The sequence below is a fragment of the Notamacropus eugenii genome, chromosome 3, assembly GCF_028372415.1.
Source record: "Notamacropus eugenii isolate mMacEug1 chromosome 3, mMacEug1.pri_v2, whole genome shotgun sequence".
In the NCBI taxonomy this organism is placed as follows: domain Eukaryota; kingdom Metazoa; phylum Chordata; class Mammalia; order Diprotodontia; family Macropodidae; genus Notamacropus; species Notamacropus eugenii.
Genome location: NC_092874.1, coordinates 290421957 through 290444605, shown reverse-complemented (window position 1 = coordinate 290444605; position 22649 = coordinate 290421957). Strand labels below are relative to the sequence as shown.

Genomic DNA, 22649 nt, shown 5'->3' with positions numbered 1-22649 from the left:
CCTCGAAGCCCTTTCTGGCTGGCTGTAGGTCTAGGACCCTGTCATCCTATGACCTCTGATCTTCCTCCCATCTCTGAGATGCAGTGTTCCAGGACCCAGCATCACAGCTGATTGTTTTTTTTTTTTTTTTTCATTTTGGGAAAGTCTTTTGAAGTCATTAGATGAGATTCCCCAAGGTCATCATAATCTCTTGTCAGCATAGACCCCGTTGCAAGTATGATTTCTTTCTCTCCCTCAACATCAAGGGAGCGGCTGTACCAGTCCTAATGAGAGTCATCAATCATCCCAACTCCAGCCCTAAGGCCTTGAAAATTAAAACCCATAAATCTGGACCCCAGCTGCCAGGGAAAGCAGACCTTGGCTATTGCTTTGTAGCAATGATGTTAATGCTTTAACTAAACCCCTGGAATCTGTGTTTAGGGGATTCTCCTAATTCCACTCAAATGGCAGAAGTGCAGCCTGGGAAGTTTTTGCAAATTAGCTTTCCCAAAATGGGCAAAGTCTTGCCAGGAACCAGCTGTGCTGTGGAGTCCTAAGGCTAGGCAGCTCTCCTTTTCTCTGGGATGAGACTTCCATTTACCATATTGGCTATGTAAGAAAAGAAAGTTAGACTGCATGTTGGGGATAAGGTGGCGAACCAGGAGGGAAGAGGCAGAAATTCTAATACTGACTCTGCTAATTTATAACTGTGTGACCTTAGGGAACTCACTCCCCCTCTCTGTTCATCAGTTTATTGATCTGTAACACAGTACCTGGCACCCCATAGGCATTTAATATATGTTTGTTGGTTGAATGATTGATTTAAATGATAAGTCCAGGACTTTGGATGATCTCTCAAGTCTCTTCCTCCTCCAAAGTGGCTAAATTCTTTTTAACTAGATGATTGTCTGTCAAGAGACGGATGCATTCCACCACTGGGAGGGAGATAAGACCCAGTGATCTCCAAGGCTCTGCCCAACTCTAATATTTGTATGGTGAATTTTAGCATGCCAAACTTTCTCATCCACTATTTCCATAGATTGTAAGCTCCTTGAGAGCAAGGACTGTCTTTGTTCATCACCTATCACAGTACCTGGCAGAGAGTGATCGACGGATCTCCAAAGCCTAGTCCAGTGCCTGGCACATAGGAGCTTCATAAATGTGTGTTCATTTATTTATTGATCTCCAATGCCTAGCACTGTGCCTGGCAATAAGAACTTCATAAAGGTGTGAGGAATGACTGGTTGACCTTCAGTGCCTAACACAGAGTCTAGCATAGCTCAAGTGCTTAATGAATGTGTCAGTTGGTGTATCACTCTTCAATGCCTAGCCCGGTGCCTGGCACATAGGAGTTTCATAAATGTATTTTCATTAATTTATTGATCTCCAATGCCTAGCACAGTGCCTGGCACACAGTGAGTGCATAATGGACACTTGTGGAATTATTTTTTAATCATCATAATGTACCTGTCAGATTACATTAAATGGGGAAAGAAAAAAGCTGGTGGGAGTGAGTAGATAAGAAATCTCTTACAGATCGCCAATGATGAGGAATTCCTTACGTCTTCAGATGGCTCATTGCTTTTCTAGAGATGCCTCTCAAATGTATTCCCTCCTTCCCTCCAGAGTCCTTTTCTTCCTTTGAGGTGCAACTCAGCCACCATCTTCTGTGTGAAACCTTTTCTGATCCTTCCCACTGCTTCTGTCCTCCCTCCCAAACTACTAAGTACATAAATATTTTGGATATATTTGTATTTACTCACTCTATCTGTATCTTATGTGTGTATGTATGTATTCATATATATATATGTATATATGCATTTTATATGTACTTGCCTCTCTGATTAGACTTGTAAGCTCTTTGTGAGTAGGTATTGTGTAATTCTTTGTACTCATTATTTGTACTAGCACAACAGGCATTCAGTAATTTCTGCTTGCTTGATGACTGATTAGGTTTGTCTTTACAGCACCTTGGAGGGATGTCATCATCTACCCTGTGCTGCAGCTGCCTGATGCCTACCATTGCCTTCCATGGTTCTCTTTTGTTTTAAATAAGTTTTTATTGATTTCTGTTGTACTTTTTAGCATCTCTATAATTTTTCTGAGTATCACTCCCTCCCCCCCAACCCAGAGCCATCCCATACAACAAATAGTGTTTTTAGACTAAAAATAGAGGAGGGGGGATATCAGTATAATGTAATACATCAACAAAGTCTGAAAATATATACTATGTTCAATAATTGTGGACCTCCCACCTATGTAAAGTCTTAGGAAGAAGACAATGTCTTCTTACATCTCTTTTCAGCCGTTCTTATTCCTTATGATTTTTAACATTAACTTTCAATATTTTGGCAGTGATCTCCATTTACATTTTTTCAATACACACATACATACATACATACATACATATATATATATATATATATATGCACTTTTCTTGGCTCTATTTTCATCACTATGTTTCAGCTCTTAGAGATCTTTCCATGTTTCTCTGCATTCATAATATTTGTTATTTCTGACAGCTTAGTCATATTCCATCACATTCATGTACTGCCATTTGTTTGGCCATTCCCCAATCAATGAGTATCCACTTGTTTCTGATTCTTTGCTATTGTGAAAAAGTGCTGCTATAAGATTCTAGTGTATATGGAGACTTTCTTCTTATCATAATTGACTTTCTTGTAATATAAACCCAGTAATGGAGTCTCTGGTTCAAAGTATATAGGCATTTTTTATCTTTTATTGTCCTAATTCCAAGTTGCTTTCCAAAATTGTTTTTCATTGCACAACTTCACCAACAGTGTATTAGCGTGCTATCACTCCAACATTGTTGCCATTTTTTTGTCATCTTCATCAATTTTCAGAGGTAAAATCTCACAGCTCTGATTTGTGTTTCTCTTCTTAGTGATTTGTAGTACTTTTTCATGTGGTTGTGAACACTTTGCAGTTCTTTTGAGAACGGGTTTGTTGTTTTGTTTTGTTTTTTCCATATCCTTTGACCATTTATCTATTGGGAAATGGCTATTGGTCCTATGTAAATTTGATATCTGTTTGCATCTAAGATACCAAACCCTTATCAGATATATTGGATACCAAGGTTTTGTTTTGTTTTTTCCTATTTGACTTTTCCCTTTCTTATGCTGGGAGCATTAATTTTGCCGGTGAAGAAGTTTTTTCAATTTCCTGTTCTCTAAATGCCTTAAAGGAAATTCAAGTGAGTCCATTTCCTTGCTGAGGGCTCAGAGCAGCAGGCTCAGTAGTCATAAGCTATTTGAAAAGAGCTACTACACAAATGTTAAGGGGACATGCTCGTTGACTTATCAAGGCTCAACCTTGAATGTAAGGAGCATTTGGGGCTTACCCATTCTGCTCAACAGATTAGAACATTTTCCAGATAGTTAGACTCCCAGTTAGAGAAACTTCTAACCTGGAGGACCAGGACACTATCTGTAAAGCAAGTATCCAGGGAAGCCGTTCTTATGAAAAAAGAACATTCATCTGCATACCAACTCTCTCATGCCTACTCTGGTTCTCTCCCTCTCCTTCCCATCTCTATCACCTTCGTTTCCCTTTCTTCCTCAACCTTATGTCTCTTCACTTTTCTTTTTATTATTCTTTTCCCTTTCTCCCACCTTTGTCTCCCTTTCCTCTGTTGCCTCTCTCTCCTCCCCTTTCTCTCTTTTCTTCCTTTCTCTCTCTTCTCCCTTTTGCTCTCTCTTCTTCTCCTCTCTCCTTTTTTCTCTCTTTCCTCTCTTTTCTTCCACCTCTCTTCTCTTTATTTTTCTTCTCTCCTTTCTCTCTCTTCTCTCACCTGTCTCTCCATCTCTTCCTCCTCCCTCTCTTCCCACCTTCTCTCTCCCCCATTTATCTCTTTCTCTTTTCTCCTCTTCTCTTCTCTCTCCCTCCTCCCCTTCTGTCTCCTCTCTTCCTCCTCCCTCTCTTCCCCACCCTCTCTCTTCCCTTTCTTATTCTCTCCTTTCTATCTCATCTCTCACCTCTTTCCCTTTCCCTCTCTTTCTACCCTCTCTCTCTCCCATTTTTCTCTCTTCCTCCTCCCCCTACTCATCTTTTCCCATCTTTCCCCCCTTTATCTGACTTCACCATTCAATGCTCCGGAGAGCTCTCTAAGACTATCACTTGCAGGGCATGTACTGACCTGCCCTAGTAGAGGTTATTCTTCTCCTGCAGCTCTCTATGCTGATGGAACCATAGAAACAAAAATACCAACAACAACTCATTAAAGAGGGACTTCAAGGTTTATAAAATTCTTTCTTTCTAATGGACTTAGAACTTAGGTAATGCAGTTGTCATTATCCTCATGCTATAGATGAGGAAGCTGAGATGTTGAGATGAGTGATCGGTAATCATTATAATCAATAGTCATTTATATAGTGAATGTTTTTATATTTTATCTTTAGATATTGAATGTTTTACATGCATTACCTCATCTGATCCTCACAACACACCTAGGAGGTAAGTACTGTTATTATCCCTATTTTTCAGACGAAGAAACTGAGGTAAACAGGGGTCAAGTGACTTGTCCAAGACCCCACATCCAGTAAGTATCTGGGGCTGGATATGAACTCAGGCTTTCCTGCTTCAGGGCTGCTCTATCCATTGTGCCCCCAGCTGCCTCTATCCCAGTGCCAAGACAGGTGTGAATTTGGTAAATTCCATTTGTAAGAAAGAGGTTGTGGAAATAGCTGTGTATAGTAAAAACTCTAAACAACACTTCTGCAAGGGTAGCGGGACAATGGGATGCATTGACAGACAATACAGTGTCATAAAATATCCTGCTGGACTTGGAGTCTAGAAACCTTCAAATTCCATCTCTGATATTTACTGACTGGAGCATGGATGAGCCATCTCACTTCTCCAAGCCTCAGTTTTCTCTCCTGCAAAATAGAGGTGATGGTGTTGATGCTTCCTTCTTTACCTTGGGTGTATGGAAAGAGGCCTGTGGGGTCTCAAAGTGCTTCAGAGTATCAGTAATAGTCACAATCCTTATGTTAGCTAGCATTTGTAGAGCATTTTAAGGTTTGCTAAGTGCGTTACAAATACCTTACTTCATCCTCACCACAACCCTATGAGATTATTCCTATTTTACAAATGGGGAAACTGAGGTTTAGAAAGGTCAAATGACTTACCCAGGGTCACACAGCTACTAAGAGTCTGGGGTAGGATTGAACTGGAGTCTTCCTAACTCCTGGTCAAATATTCTACTCACTGCACCTCATCACTGTCAAGAGAATCATAAATGTGGAGCTGGCAGAGACTTGGGAAGTAATTAAATCAAATGCAATCTGACATTTTACAGATGAAGAAACTGAGGCCCATAGAGGTGAAGGAACTCATCTAAGGTCATATAACTATTAAGAGGCAGAGTCACTGTTTGAACCCACATCCTTTGACTCTAAAAGCTATGCTCTTTCCTCTGAAAATAGCAATCATGTGCTGCCCTGGGTTTTGTTCCTCTCCATGATAAATGCAACACACACACACATACACACACACATACACACACACACACACACACACACACACACACACACACACACACACACACTCAGATTCTTCAAATCCTGAGAGGCCTGAATCTGGCAAGATAGGATGAAAGCTTCCCAATCACAGCCCAGGGTGGTTCCAAGGTTCTTTTGCTTTTATCACACAATTTCAAAAAACCCTCAGGAGTCCTTTGTCCAGTGCCCTTTATGTGTTGGGTTGTTCCAGGACTATCATCCTCTAGGAAAGAGGCAGGATTCTTAGACATAGACCCATAAGACCTATCAACTAAACACTCAAATCCATACATTACTCCCTAAAGAGTTCTGGATTTGAAGTCAGAAGACTTCAGTTTGAAGACCATGTGGTATTATGGGAATCACATATGAAACCAGGGTTCAAATCCCAGAAGAGCTATAAGCAAGGTGCGGCAAATAGGGCTTTGACCCAAGCAAGCGACTTTTTTTTTTTTGACCCAACTTATGAGTTTGCTGGCTTGTATAACTCCCTTTAGCAACGCAGAACAGCACATGCTCACTGACTTGGTGTGTTAAGAGTCGTCAGATTGGCCCCGGAGGCATTGAGAAAGCAGATGCTTGTCTCACCTCTGGAGAGTGATAGAGGGGGGTCAGGTATGCCAAGGTCTGTGGAAGTCAGAACTATGACTACTTTTTGTCCCTTTGTTTCCAGTGCCTCTTACACTGCCCTACACTCTGTTGGTACTTAATATAATACTTGTTGATTGATATCTTTCATCTAGGGACTTTGCTTCCACCATTCTGGACACCTCCCACTTAACCAGAGGCTGAAGAGAACACAGGTACCTGGGCTTAGGGGAAGGAGGGTGGAGGTAGGAGAAGCATCAGGTTACTGTGTTCCCTATGAGCAGATTCCAACCTGGCCTCTTCTAACTAGCACCTCCCATGGGTGCCTAGAAGATTCAAATACATGTGAGAGTTGGTTTCCTGCCTCTCAAGCCACACTCAGAAATTCCTAATTACAGCTAGAGCTTTGGTTTCTCCTGGAGAAACAGCCTATACCCAGAAAACAGGTGAAGGGGTCTTGGATTTTCCAAATTCTGACACTACCAATGTCATCTTAAACCATTACATTTGTCTCAGTTTCTTCATGAAATGAGGATGATGGACCAAGCTTCTAGGTCCATGATCCCCATGACTTCTATCACTTTGATGAATCTCTCTCTCTCTGTGTCTTAGTTTTCCCATATGCAGAATGAAAGGGTTTCCATATAGAAAATAAGATTAGATGGCCTCTAAAGCCCCTTACAACTGTAGAACTCTAACCCCTTTGACTTTGAGCAAATCCCTAAAGCTCTTCTATGACTCAGTTTCCCCATCTGTAAAATGAAACTTGGCTTAGATGGCCTCTGAGGTCCCTTCCACCTCTAGAACTATGATCCCTATGACCTTTTTGACTTTAGATAAGACATTTCCCTTCTCTCGGCCTCAGTTTCTCCATCTATAAAATGAAGAGACTGGACTATGAAGTTGGGCTTCTGAGTTCCCTTTGTTAAGGAAATAAATCCCTAAGGCCAGATTTATCAAGAACAAACCTTTATTGTAATATTGCTGGGAAGAGAGACCCCAGGCCAGAATTCAGAATGGACATTCTCTCCCCAAAGACTAAGAGTCACAGAGAGGTTGTTTTTTTAATACATTCCAAGAGAACAAAGATCATCCATCAACACCTTTAACAGTTTATAGAGAAAAACCAGATATAACCAAGAAAAAAGGGCAGGGGGGCACAGTTAATTCCCTCACGCAATGGACCCCCATGCTGAGAAGCATAACCTGGAGGGGAAACAAAGAAACGTCCCAAGTTTCAAATAACATTCCCAATTCTTAAAATCATTTTACTGACTCTTCAAGGTGAGTTTTCTACTCAATTAAAATTGAGAACAATTTTTTTAAGTTTCTGCATCAATTTTCCCCTTTGGGGAAGAAAGAGAGAATGGGGTTGAGAGGTCCTTAAAAGGTTTATAGCCAGAGGCTCAAAGACCATTGGTATAAAACTCTCCTCACTGATGGATATTGATTAACTCAATGTTCCATGCCTTCATGAGGGGCAGAGGTTGAGAGATGTTGGTCTTCTGGCTTCCAGTTTCAAGAGAGAGAAGATACTCAGTTCCAGATTCACTTCAAAGAGAGGTCCCCAGAGGGAAAGAAAGGCTCTGGGAAGAAGCCAAGAGGTAGAGAAACCTACACCTTGACCATATCCCCAACTTCAGGGAATTTCACATTGGGTGAGATACGGGACTCTCTTTCTTGGTTGAACTGAGATACCTCACTCCCAGTGGGAGAGTTCTTTCACTCTGTGTTTGTCTGATATAGTCTCATCTGTATACCTTCTCTGATTTCTGTTTGCTATCAGCTTGGCTAAATGGGTTTATTTCCTATTTGTTTTACGTGGTCTTTATGCAACTGGCATTTGGTTGGGAAGAGAGTTAAGCCTTGGATAGATACCCTGGAGAGCTCCTTCTCTATTAAGTGATGCAGATCAGTAGTGCAGCTGGAACCTAACAATTATTTCCACCCTCTGGTGGTTTACCAACCACAGCCCACTCCTCTTTTTTTACTTTTAAGCTAACAATTATTTTTAAATATAAAGAAAAATGTATTTAGAAACATAAAACCCACTCTTAGAACTGAATAAAAGAAGGGAGTGAAGTTTACCAACTCCTGCCCTGAAATTACAATATTAGGGTGCAGGTAGGTATGATTACAGCCTGGTACCCTACTTCTCTGAGGAGAATAGAATAGCTTTGGAGTTCCAAATTCATCCTTTCCTTCTGGTAGTAATCAAAGTCTACCTAGAAGAAAGGTGGGCAGAGAAGATTCTAGAGATAATTATGCCTCCTTGTGAGCCTGATCTAGACAGACCCATGTGGACACATGTAATGTACATGGATGACACAAACATATACTCACACACCTTACACAGTGAATAGATGGGAGTGTTCAAATTCATTTTTCTCCTTATTGTGGGTATTTTTTAAATATTTGCAACATCATAATTCTAGCCTCAGGTTTTAAGAGGATGAAAGTGTTCCTGCAGAGCAGTGAGATAGGAAAACCATAGCAACTGCTGTGTTTTTAGAGAGATTGAAGACTTGCCAAGTGCTCCATTAGCATGCCCATTTTGCAGATGAGGTAACTCAGGCTGAGAGGTAATGTGACTTGTCCAGAGTCACGCAGCTAGCAATATGTAAGGTAGGTTTCAAGCTTAGATCTTCCTGACCTAGAATCAAGGGCTCTAAACCAAAGAGCAAGGAGATGGCAGTCTGAAAAATTGATCTGCCAGGTGAAGAATTTCTAGCAAGCTACATGGAGAACAGTGGAGTCCTTTGTCCCTCAACCCTTAGCGCTGCAGGTTCAGGGCTATCTGGTGATTGTAACAGCACAATTGACTGTAAAAGATGGCCAATCTACCTGCTTTGCTCAGGGGACTTTGCTGACAGAGGAAGAAGAGGGATATGGTTAAAACAGCATTAAAAGTGGCCTATCACATCTATGCTTGAAAACCACAGACTGGCCTATTTTAGCTCTAAGAGGACAAAATTATCTCAGCTCTTTTTGATTTCAGGTAATTGTCATAAATACCTTTGGAATGGCCAGCTCATACAGCAGAAGTCCACGTTATTCAAAGGATATCATAGCCAAGCCCATAATCCAACAGGTGAGAAACTTTCCCTTTCAGAAGCAATTTATCACAATGGGGAAACTGAGTCAGGAAGCTCCTACCATAACCTTTGTAAGGTCCCTGAAATGGACATACATCTGACTGGCTATACTATTTGGGGATACATAGACAGTAATCCTTGTGGCAGCATTTTTCCTTTTAATGGTAAACTAATGGCTTAATGATATTTCAAACAATTTTATCTGGATACCCTACTTAGAATAACATCAAGTTAAAGTTATGGTGCCAAGAGGTTTCATATCAGACAACAAGTTCCACTGGCTACAGTTGAAGAGGATGAGATGATATAGTCATCTCTCAAATTTAAAATCATGCCAGTAAGCTCACAATTAATGATAATTGATAATATTCATCCAGTGTGTCCATTAAACTTAAAAGGAGGCTTTAAAAAAACTTGCAACTTTCCCTCCCTTATTTCTAATTAAACATTCTAATATAAAATAATAATCATAATCCATCATTAGAAATTAATAAAATAATCAGATGCTAGGAGTTTACACAGAAAGTGAATACCTGATATTTCACTCAAAGCAGAAGAGGCATTAATTATATTTGACCTGGAAGACGTTCTTACAAGAGTCCTTAGGGCACAAAAGTCTTTTGAGCTGGGGTCTGTGGATCCAAAGTACAATAGTGATACTTAAGGTCTGAGGTCTCTGGTGAGATCCCTTCTTTAGCAGGCTATATGCAGAACTATCTCTCCCCTTGAGGACTTGAAGTGGAAAGTGAAACCTTTACACATAGAAGCAACTTACAAACTTGCCATGCTTAACTAGCTGGTACAATAGAGAGAGTGCTAGATCTGGAATTGGGAAAACCTGAGTTCAAATCCAGCCTCACATAATTACTAGCTCTGATACTCTGGGCAAGTTTCTTAATCTCTGCCTCAGTTTCATCATCTGTAAAATGTAGATAATATCTCCCAAGGTTGTCAGAAGGATAGAATGAAATATTCATTAAGTGTTTTGTAAACCTTAAAGCATTATAGAAATATTATCTGTTATTATTATCATTATTATGTGAGGGTGTGAAGATGGTCTAATGCTTCATTAAACTGCCCTATTTTTCAGCACTCAGCAACAAGTAGATAGGCCAGCAAGAAACCCTGACGTTTGCTCTACAGTTTATCCTTCACATCATTTCTATAGATTCCATGATAACCAATCATTAAACAATTCACCCTATATTTCTAGACTTTATAAGTAAACCTCTCAAGTCATCCTTTTAACAAATTGCCAAATTGTCATAGAGATACTCTCCTCTTCTTTGGCAGAGGGCATGAGGAGCTCTGTGACTCTGTAAGATAATTTCCCAACTACTCTAGTCTTGGGATTCTTAACCAGGGAACCACTAAACCCTAAGGGATCTGTGGATACATTTCAGGGCATCCTTGAACTTGAATGGGGAAAATGACATCTTTATGTCAATATGATTGGTTTCCTTCGTAATTCTGTGTATTTTATACATTTCAGAACATGATTCTGAGAAGGGCTCCATAGACTTCACCAAGCTGACTTCTAGAGGGGGTCCTTAGCACAAAAGAACTTGAGGACCCCTCCCAGCTTAACATTCTCGGAGGGCTCTCGTGTTTTTGGATACACTTCTGAAGCTTTCTCCCTCAGAGAGCTAGATAATTTGGTTTTATGATCTAAGGTTTAGAATTTCCATTTCAAAATGCCAGTTGTGAAGAAGAGTCAGGAAGATCACAGCCCAGGTGAATGAGGCAAGTCGTCTTTGTAGCTCACACCAATCTGGTGATTCAATAGTGAATTTGCATGTGAAACTGCCATCCCAGTGGCTGGCTAGAGGTCATGAGCAGACCTTTCTAGCGTAAGTGAGTCTTCTTTATTTAGAGATGATAAAACTGACTAATTTAGTTAAAGCAGTGCAACACTCTTCAAGAGCAATGCCCTTGAAGACAAGTCAGCAAAGTCTATTTGAACATGGGAGAATGGCCAGGTAGCCTTTCAGTTCAGGTTTCCCAGAATTCTGCTGCTGACAATAGAGTGAAGCAGCCACCAGTAAAGGTGGCACAACTATTAGGAGAATTATAAAGGAAGTCATTGGACAGAGTCATTCCATCCTGGATCATAGCTCCTTCTCTTTTTTAGACTTTTTTACCCCAGGGGCAGCATCCTGGAGCAGGAAATGGTAGGGAAAGGAAGAAGGATGGCAGGGATAGAAGAGTCCCTGAGTAGTTACCCTAAAAGGTGATCAGAACATTGGTCTCACCCAAAGCAGGGTGTTGAGACCCCACACGTGGCAAGAGATTTCCAGGGAAGTGCTAAAATAAATAGCCACCTCCTCCAAGGGGTTCCTCAGAGGACTGGGTCATTAATTAATAACTGTTAACATTTATATAGACTTCAAAGCACTTTACTTATCTCTTTTGATCTTCACATCAACCCTGTGAGAGAGGTGCTTATCATTACCCATTTTGCAGATGGGGAAACTGAGAATGAGAGAGATTAAGTGACTTGCCCAGAGTCACACACCTAGAAAGCATCTGAGGTGGGATTTGAACTCAGGTCTTCCTCACTCCAAGTCCAACATTCCCCTGTGTCAATTAGCTGTCTCTAATTAATGCCAATGAAGTTCCTCTGTATTGAGGATCTGTTGTTGCCTCTCAGAAATAACATGAGCTATGTAAGGGATATTAGAATGAGGCAATTTCAGATGAACTCTTTCAGAATTAAAAATACTGACGGCATTTAATTTACAGAGCAGGTCCCTTCCCATTAAATTGAAACCAAGATTCTCAGAGGGAAAGAAGACACACTCAGTCTTAGGGGACCATTTGCATAGTAACTGAATGAGAAAAAAAATCTAATGAGGCTGTCCCTCAATACCCACTGATCAAATCAGAAGTCAAAGAAATATTGTGGCAATCAATGGGGGATAATAGTGACTTGGGTCGTCCCAGCATCAATTAAAAAGAATTTCAGCCAAGGCAACAGGAATTCATGGTTTGGGGGTGGGTGCTGGGAGGGGAGCTATTGGGTTATATGAGTGCCCCACTTTCCATAGTTGTTGGAATCTTGGATTTTGGGATGAGTTATATTCAGATTTCCAATGGATCATTTGTTTCCAATAATAATGGTATCAATTATTCAGTGGGAAAGATGAGTTTTGAAGACTAGGAGAGTTCAAGAAGATTTCCTCATTCTGGATTTGTCCTACCATTAGGTTACTCTGAGTAACAGACTTTCAGCCACTTGTTTGTCTTGGTGGTCTGCTCTGACAATAATGTCTTCAGTAGGTTTAGTTTACCAGCACATAACTGCATTTTCTCCTTCTTTGAGAAATAATCTTTTCCAATCAGTTGACCAATATCTGGAATAACACGGGCTTTAAATGCATTTTCTATGTCTGGAGGGACAGGATAAATCTGGAAATCTTTGAACGGTCTGTTAAAATCATCAGAAGGGCTTTCCTCAGGTTTCTATTTACTGACTGCAGTTTGGTTCACCTCAGTATATGGAGGACAAACGCTAAGAATTGCTTCAAGAAGGTGGGCATCCTGGAGGATTTGGGGCAATTGGTAGATTGCACAAAGTCCTTTACTCATTGGATGGCAAATGTGATTTGCTTAACATTAGTCCAAGTTGACAAGAAAAATGAAAAAAAAATCTCCAATTTATTTTTACTTTCACCTGGATTTTCACATAATTTAGGAAACGTATTGGACCAGGGGATAATGACAGGAGATGACCAGAGGGCATGGAACAAAGGCACACCATCCTTTGAGGACTGAAATGTTAGTAGAGAGGTATTTAAATGTTGGAGATATTTTCACATCCAGTGTATTACACGGAGCACCTTACAGTTTTCGTCTCTAAGAGGTTAGCTTGCTTTCTTAAAACTGGTTTTGAAGAGGTACTCAGGAATCATAATTACGTTTGACTACTTCTCAATTCCGGATTATTCAGCAGTCAGGTTCACTTTAAATGGATGCTTTGGAGTCTGAACTATGGTAAAGAATTCTCACCAGAGTCTTGTTGGGTAACTGCCAGAAGAGCTGAAGTTGTTGGGGACCCAAAGTTCAAAGTGGACCCAAGGTTCAAAGGGTCTATCTTAGACAGAGCCAACATGGGAGAATAAGGTGGTAAAGATAGGTGTGCAGGGGAGGATGAGAGATGGACATTTGTTCCATTTCCAGCTTTAATTTTTCCAGTTGCAGCCTTCACTTTGCCTTTTTGTTCTGGAGGCTTTGTAGCCACTGCTTTTCTGACTCTGCTTTCCACAGAATCTGTACCCTCATCTGATAAAGAAAGGAGTCATTCGTAACAGTGTCTGAGAATTTCATGATTAAAGGATCCTTCTAAAGCAAAGGTTCTTAAGTGTCTTTGTGCCAAGCACCCCTCTGACATTCTGGTAAAGGATAATATTCTTCTCATTCTTCTCAGAATAACACTTTTTAAGTAATTGAAAAAAATGCTAAATCTCCAGCAGAGATTAATGAAAATGAAGATGCAATTTTTGTTCATTCAAATTTCTGGACCCCTTGAAATCTATCCATGAACCCCACGGAGCTTAGGTTAACCACCTCCGTTCTGAAGAAAACTCCAGTTGGTTATCTTAAGTAAAAACAAAAAATAAAAGTAAAAAACAAAAACAAACCCCAAAACAATACATTTCAGAAATCATGCAGGACAGGATCCATAATTAGCATATTGAAAATTTGGAAAGGGTGAACAGGAAGTTTTGGAACTAATTTCTTGTATTATTAAATCTTAGAAATTTTCCATGTGCCCCTCACAAATAAACAGAGATAAAAACCTTAGCACCGGCAAGCTCTTCTAGACAAATTCTGCTGGTTCTTGGTCAATTCTAGTTGAACTTGACAGATTTTGATTGATTTTGACAGATTCCAGTTGTTCTTAACAGATTCTGGTTTATCTCAACAAATTCTGTTTGATCTAGAGAGATGATTCCAGTTGATCTTGACAGGTTGCAGTTGTTCTGGACTGATTCCAGCTGTTCTGGACAGATTCCCATGAAGTTTGGCAAATCCACTAATCCATCACACTACAAGCATCTCAAGGGCACTGACTCACAGTCTTCACCCTCCTAGGAAGTGTTGGAGCCTGGCCTCTCAGGTCTCTCCTGATTACATAAGTTAGATGAGTCTAATGGTCAGCAGCCACAGGAAAGTTTAAGCCAGGGAACTATGTGGAAACAGAGAGGATTGTGTTTATCTGGATCCTACCCCTTAGGAGTCCTTGGCCTTTTGTTATCTGACTTCTGACACCAAAATTGTTAAGGAAATAAATCCCTAAGGCCAAACTTATGAAGAACAAGCCTTTACTTCAGTATTGAAAGAGAGACTGACCCCAGGACAGAAGTCAGACTGAACCTTCTCTCCCTAAAACCTGAGTCCCAGTATATATTCCAAGTCCATACATACAAGTCCAAAGACTATCAATCAGCACCATTAACAGCATGTGGAGAAAATGAGATTCAACATAATTCATAAGAGCAGAACCTCAAAGAAGAGGCAGAAAATCACCTGACATATGAAATTAATGCAAAGAAGCATTCTAAAAATCACAAATTTCTGAAGTTACTTTATTGCCTTTCCAAAATGTCTTTATCACCAGCTCCAGACCAATCCCTTCTCAATTTCAGCTCTACTACTGAATACTGTGAAAATTGAGGAAAATTGTTTTTACCAACTTGGGTCTCAGTTTCCTCATGTATGAACATGAGACAGTCGGTCAGGTGACTTCTGACTTCCCTCTAGCTTGAAATCTGTGATCCTTCTTTGTCATCCATTCACTAAGTAAGCATTTACTATCTGCTTACTCAGTACCTTGCACTATGCTAGCTAATCATGCAAGGAACCAAAAAAAGAAAAAGAAAAACAATTCCTACTCTCAGAAAGCTTATCTTCTAAGTTATAGAAGGATGTAGTTCTCAAAGATCAAGGGTGTTCCCTAAATTGATCATAGAAAGGTTGACCATCATCTAAGCCCATCAATAAAATTTGAAAACAATCTAATCCATTCTTTTTTTTACAAATGAGGAAACAAGAGCCCAGAAAAATGAGGGGACAAGCCCAGCATCCCATAGGTAACTAGGGTCATGATTTGACTCTAAATCCAGTATCCTTTCCACTGTACTACTTTTCTACACATATTATTTAGTCCTATAAAAAAATAAAAGGTGGTGGTAATTTTTAAACTTGATAAGGGGCAGGGGTATAGAATTCATGACCCTCCAAAGAGATTGAGACTCAAGCTGGCTAGGTCTCAATATTCCCAGTTCAAAAGGCTGAAGCATCTCTATCTGGAAACTCCAACCCTCCCATAGGTTCTATGCCCCTTTGTTCCTGAGGATGAAGCCCAGAGAAGAGCCTCTACTGAGAAGAGACCATGTGAGCCAATAGGAACTCTTCAGAGACCACGGTGAGCCTTTGATGGGGTGAGGGGTAGTCCTTCTGAAAGAGACTTGGGGAAGAGAGAGAGAGACAGATCCTCTGATGTGGGAACCAAGCCCTCTTTCAATAGTTGCCTCTGTTTGACCTTTCCAAAGAAGGGAAGTCTCTCTTCCCTTGGCCATTTCATCCATCAGTTTCTGTGTTTGACCTTCAGCCTTCAACAGAGTCCTTTGTTGCCTGTGGTCATGAATCTATCCCAGGATAGAAGATATGCTATGGCTATGAATTTATAAATTTTTTCCTCATATAAAATAGCAGTTCTGAATAACTCAAGCTCTACTCACTAGTGGAGAAAGAGGACATCCTTTATTATCCATGACTTTTAATACCAAAAAAAAAAAAAATTTGTGTAGAAGGAGGACATTTGGGGGAATCAAGTGGAGAGAATTCTATATTCAAGAGACTGAAGATTTAGACCTGGAAGCATCCTCCAAAGTTATGTAGCTCAGCCTCCACATTTCCCAGTTCTGGCCAAACCAACTGATCACACTGCACATGATCTCCCACTTCCACACCTTTGCACCAGCTGTGGTCTCACATGCCGAAGAGGTCTTCCTTCCTCTTTTCTGAGTCGTTGAATCCCTAGCTTCCTTCAAAGCTCTGCTCAGTTGTCATTTTCTATAGGAAAGTGACATGCCCATCCCCACTAGTGCCTCCCTCAGGAGTTAATTTTACTGGCAGTTACTTTGGATCTACTTGATACATATTTTGTTTTTCATTTTCTGTATGCTTGTTGGTTCCCCACAATAGAACGTAAGCATTTTGATTGCTTCTTGATTGTCTTTATATTTCTACTGCCCTCGTGTGGTGCTTAGTAGGTGCTAATTAAGAAATATTGAATGAATAATCTCATAAGAGTTAGTAAGAATCTTGGAGATCAATTAACCCAAACCTCAAATTTTTTTTAAAATTAAGATTTTTATTAAATCCTTTTGTTTTTATATCACCTTTACTTTCTAACATATCCCTCCCTTTTTCTTCCCCAGTGAAGCAGACCTTATAACAAGGGGGGAAATGGTTCAGCAAAATTGAACACCTCAATGGAGTCCAACAATATATGCAGTCCCCTACTTCTACAAAGAATAGAGAAAAGGGGTTTGTTATAATTCCACAGGACTCAGTTTTATATTTTGGTTCATTTCATTTACATTGTGGCAATCCTTGCTTTCTTAGTTTGCTTACTTTACTCTGTATCTGTTCATATCAATGAATCAATCATTCAGCATTTATTAAGCACCTACTGTCTGCCAGGCCCTGGGGATACAAAGGCAAATTACACCATCCCTTCCCTTGAGGATGTTTATATTGTAATAGGTGAGACAACATGTACTTACATAAGGAAAAACAAAACTACATACAAACTAAATATAAGAGAGTTTTTTGAGAGGGAGGGCACGAACAATTAGGAAGGGTCACAGAGTGGGGAGAGATTGGTCAAGAAGGACTTCCCAGTCTTCTCTGAATTCTTAAGAGCATTGTTTCGAGCTGGAAGGAACTTTAAAAACCATATGACCCAACCCCTTCATTCTACAGATGGGCAAACTGAGGACCAGAAAGGCTTAGTGCTTTACCTAGAGGTGGTAGGCATCAGAGACAGAGCTCTAAATATTGATTGTCTCTTAGGGACACAGTAACATTCTATGGCTTTATTGGTTTCCGGTTCTTTGCTATAACCAAAAATGCTGCTTTTAATATTTTGGTGCCTGTGGGGGACTTTCTTTTTATCCATGACTTTCTTGGGGGTATATGCCCAGCAGTGGGGTGGCTCATGCGGGAAGTCTTTCCTGATTCTCTCCCCCAACCCTACTCTTAGATGCTAGTCTCTTTCCCTCCAATGTTGCCCAGTATCTGCTTGGTAAGTAATTTCTGTATATGTATGCACGTATGTATTCACACATGTATGTATATACATATATGTATCGTATACATGTATGTGTATGCACGTGTGTGTGTGTTTCCCCTCTCAGAATGTAAGAACCTTGAAGGCAGGACCTATTCTGCCTTTGTTTTCATGCCTCCACATCACCCCCAGCACAGTTCTTGGCACATAGTGAAGCCTTAGTAAAAGCCTGTCAATTAATTTACTTATTGGGTTCTCTGGATCAAAAACTATGGAAATCTTAGTCCTTTCTTAACATGATTCCAAATTGTTTTCCAGAATCTACGGAATAACTCACAGCTTCACCAACAGAGCATTAATATATCTGTCCTTTAGGGAAAGTTTCTGGGGATGATGTAAAACCTCAGAATTTATTTAGAGTTTCATTTCTCTTGTGATGAATGGTTTTCAGCCATCTTTCAGGTGATATATTAATAACGGATGAGTCTTTTGAAGACTATGTTTTTTTCCTGTCTTTTGGCCATTTACTTATTGGGAAATGACTTTTGGTCATATATAGTGAGCTAACCCAGATATATACATATGTATATGTGTGAATATGTGTATGTATACATATGTATGTATATAAATACATATTTTGGATATCAGAGATATTTGATGTAAGTCAGTCAGCAGAATACATGAGACTTTAAGAATTATGCCTACCCATTCAACTGAGCTAACTTTAGCCTTTGGAACAACAAACTTTCCTATGTAGCACATAAAATTCTCAATACTTGTACCTAGAGCTTGGGACATGTGATGGAGATGGGCAATCAGGTGGCACAATGGATAAAGTGCTGGATCTTGAGTCAGGAGGGTCTGAGTTCAAATTCAGCCTCAGATACTTACTAGTTCTGTGACACTGGTCAGGTGTTTCTCCATCTGTAAAATGGGGATAATAACAGTATCTACCTCCCACATTTATCATAAGAATCAGGTGAGATAGTTTGTGTAATACTTCTATAAATGCAAAGTATAACTGTTATCCTCTAATAATTAGGTGCTTTGACACTAATTAGGACCAATACCCCACCCACTGCTTTTCCTGATGAGGTAGTTGCAAGGGACAGGAAAGGGGGGAGAAAGAGTATTGGTCCTGGGACAACCGAGACCCAAAGTGGAATGAATCAAGCCAAGATCATTGACAGAACCCAGCCATGTCCTTCTGACCACCTCAGGCCCCCTGCCTTCCTTTTATAGGACACCTTGCCATATAAGATTCAGAGTTTCTTCTTTTCCTCAGTCCTTGGACTAAGTCCCAAAGTTACCCTAGCAAATTCTGAACCAGGTCTGGGAGTTTTCCATTTCTTATATGACCACTGTCTCCCTCTGGTGGCCAATGCTGGAAATTCTCATTGAAACTCTCCAATGACGACAATTTCAGGAATTGGGGAGGAAACAAGGCATCTGGGGAAAGCATATTTTCTGTCTCAAGTTATCTCCCAAGGGCTCTCATTGAGTCCCAGGATGGTAGAGTTAGAAAAAAAAAACCTATGAGATAATATAGCCCAATCTTCTCCTTTTGCAGATGTGAAAGCAAAAACCCAGAAAGATTCAGACTATACCAACTAGAAGGGTATCAACCTTCAAGATCAACCATTTATTAGGCACCTACTGTGTGCCAAATCTTATGCTAAGGTTCAAAATAATATCTCATTTGATCCTCACAGGTACCCAGGAGTTAGGTGCTATTATTAAGCCCATTTTACAATTGAGGAAACTGAGGCAAACAGGGTAAGGGACTTGCCCAAAGTTACACTAATCAGCTAGAAATGTCTAAGTCTGTATTTGAATTCAAGTCTTTCAGACTCCAGGCCCAAGACTTTATCCACTATGTCACCTAGCTGGAAGAGACCCTGAAAGTTATCTCCAAATTTCTTATTTTACCCAAGTGGACACTGAGACCCAAAGAAGGTTCTGAGAATCTTATGTAAGTCTACTCAAAAAAAAAGTCACTTTACTGCTCTAGAAATCAGTTTCATCTTTAGCAAAATGAGAAAAAGAATAGAAATACCAAATGCTAGAACTCAAGGAATACTTAAGGATAGTCTGATCCTGAGGTCCATGGATTGATTTCAGGGAGTCAGTGAATTTGAGTGGGAAAGAAATTCCATTCCTTATTTTGCTAACCTCTAATAAAAAATTGAGCATTTCCATAAGTTGTTTAAAAACATGATTCTGGGGATGGGTCCCTGGATTTTACCAAATGCCCAACGGGATGCATGACATAAGAAAAAAAAAAAAGGTTTAAGAATCCCTGGCTTTGGGGGCCATCTGACTTACTTAACAGGAGAAGGATGCCAAAGGCCAAAGACAGGAAATGATGTATCTAAGGTCACAAAGAAGCCTCTTCCTGTTGACATACCAGACACCTGTTGGTTTTTCATTTTTAAATGTTTGCTTTTGTTCTTGAGATGGGGCTGGAGGCTACGTCCCTGACACAGTCAAGGCCTATGCTACCACTTGTGGTTAGCTACATTGAATTGGACCCTGTGTCTGAAATGCAGATATTTTCCTCTATTTCTTTCTCTTTTGGGGGGGGGGGGTAGTCTTTTTTTTTTCATTAATTGGTTTGTTTTTAGCTTTCAACATTCACTTCCATGAGATTTTGAGTTCCAAATTTTTTTCCTCATCTCTCCCCACCTCTCACTCCAAGACAGCCTGCATTCTGAATACCTCCTCCCTTCTATCATCCCCCCTTCTCTTGACCTTCCTGTATTTCTGAGAAAAAAGAAAAACCTTCCTCAGACATAAACCCTCCCTTCTGTCTCCTCTTCTCCTACCAGTTTCTTTTAGGGGAAGGCTCTAGTTTTCTTGTGACTTTCTGGCAGGACCAGGCCACGACAAAATTGCAAAGGAGAGGAAATGTGCCTTAGGATCATGGATACAGAATAGGAAAGGACTTTGAGGAACATCTAGTACAACCTCACTCATTTTACAGATAAGGAAAGTGAGGCCCAGAGATGGCAAGTGACTAAAATAAGATCAAAAGCAACATTTGAACCTAGGATTTAGGATCATAGATTTAGAGCCAGAAGGGACTTCAGAGACCATTTAGTCCAAGTCTCCCATTTTACAGATCAAGAAACTGAGGCCCAAAAGTTTAAATAACTTCTCCAAGGTCACCCAGGTAATAGGAATCAGATGAGGGATTTGAACCCAGGTTCTCTTACCTTAGAATTAATGCTCTTCTACTGGAACAGGAATTTGTAGCTGCTGGCTCTGAATGCCCCCCAAAGTACCATATGGCATATTTTGCCTCATGTGCCAAAATCCAGTGTTTTTTTTTTTTCTGGGAGTTTTCATTTTGAGGTTTCTTTCTTTTTTTAATGCTTATTTATTTTTAGTTTTCGACATTCATTTGCACAAAAGTTTGAGTTCCAAATTTTCTCCCCATCTCTCCCCTCCCCCCACCCCATAACACCTTGCATTCTGGTTACCCCCTCCCTCAATATGCCCTCCCTTCTATCATACTCCTCCCTTCCCATATCCTTATCTTGTCTCTTTTCTCATAGGACAAGATAGATTTTCATAGCCCATTGCCTGTATTTCTTATTTCCCAGTTGTATGTAAAAATGATTCTCAACATTCGTTTCTAATACTTTGAATTTCAACTTTTCTCCCTTCCTCCCTCCCCACTGAGAAAGCAAACAATTCAATATAGGCTATATGTGGGTAGTTTTGTAAAAGACTTCCATGGTAGTAATGTAGTGTAAGACTAACTATATTTCCCTCCATCCTATCCTGCCCCCTATTTATTCCATTCTCTCTTTTGACCTTGTCCCTCCCCAAAAGTGTTTACTTCTAATTACTCCCTCCTCCCATTTGCCCTCCCTTTTACCATCCACCCCACTTGTCCCCTTCTCCCCTATTTTCCTGTAGTGTAAGATAGGTTTTCATAACAAATTGAATGAGCATGTTATTCCCTCCTTAAGCCAAATGTGAGGAGAGTAAGCTTCACTTTTTCCCTCTCATCTCCTCCCTTTTCTCCTCCATTGAAAAAGCTTTTTCTTGCTTTTTTCATGTGTGATGATTTGCCCCATTCCATTTCTCCCTTTCTCCTCCCAACATATTCCTCTCTCATCCCTTAATTTTATTTATTTTGGATATCATCCTTTCTTATTCAACTCACCCTGTGCTCTGTGTGTGTGTGTGTGTGTGTGTGTGTGTGTGTGTGTGTGTAATCCCTCCAACTATTCAAATACTGAGAAAAGTCTCAAGAGTTACAAATATGATCTTTCCATGTAGGAATGTAAACAGTTCAACTTTAGTAAGTCCCTTATGATTTCTCATTGCTGTTCACCTTTTCATGCTTCTCTTGATTCTTGTGTTTGAAAGTCAAATTTTCTATTCAGTTCTGGTCTTTTCATCAAGAATGCTTGAAAGTCATCTATATCATTGAATGACCATTTTTTCCCCTGAAGTATTATACTCAGTTCTGGTAAGTAGGTAATTCTTGGTTTTAATCCCATTTCCTTTGATTTCTGGAATATCATATTCTAAGTCCTTTGATCCCTTAATGTAGAAGCTGCCAGATACTATGTTATCCTGATTGTATTTCCACAATACTTGAATTGTTTCTTTCTAGCTGCTTGCAGTATTTTCTCCTTGACCAGGGCACTCTGAAATTTGGCTAAAATATTCCTAGGAATTTCTCTTTTTGGATCTCTTTCAGGAGTTGATCAGTGGATTCTTTCAATATTTATTTTGCCCTCTGGTTCTAGAATCTCAGGGCAGTTTTCCTTGATAATTTCATGAAAGATGATGTCTAGACTCTTTTTTTGGTCATGACTTTCAGGTAATCCCATAATTTTTAAATTGTCTTTCCTGCATGTATTTTCCAGGTCAGTTGTTTTTCCAATGAGATATTTCACACTGTCTTCTATTTTTTTCATTCTTTTGGTTTTGTTTTGTAATTTCTTGGTTTCTCATAAAGTCATTAACTTCCATCTGCTCCATTCTCATTTTTAAAGAACTATTTTCTTCAGTGAGCTTTTGAACCTCCTTTTCCATTTAGCTAATTCTGCTTTTTAAAGCATTCTTCTCCTCATTGGCTTTTTGGACCTCTCTTGCCAATTGAGTAAGCCTATTATTAAAGGTGTTATTGTCTTCAGCATTTTTTTTGGG

The 22649-nt window shown here is 39.9% G+C and overlaps 1 long non-coding RNA gene across 6 annotated transcripts in view; it reads left to right on the top strand.

Moving 5' to 3' along the window:
- Window positions 1-22649, top strand: part of LOC140534628 (uncharacterized) — a 153471-nt gene that overhangs the window by 12508 nt on the left and 118314 nt on the right. For 2 of the 6 annotated variants that reach the window (XR_011977395.1, XR_011977394.1), the window contains exon 3: window positions 4398-15608. This is a non-coding gene — a long non-coding RNA (uncharacterized lncRNA). The remainder of the gene's footprint in view (window positions 1-4397; window positions 15609-22649) is intronic. The other 4 variants (XR_011977399.1, XR_011977396.1, XR_011977398.1 and 1 more) reach the window with 4 other exon arrangements.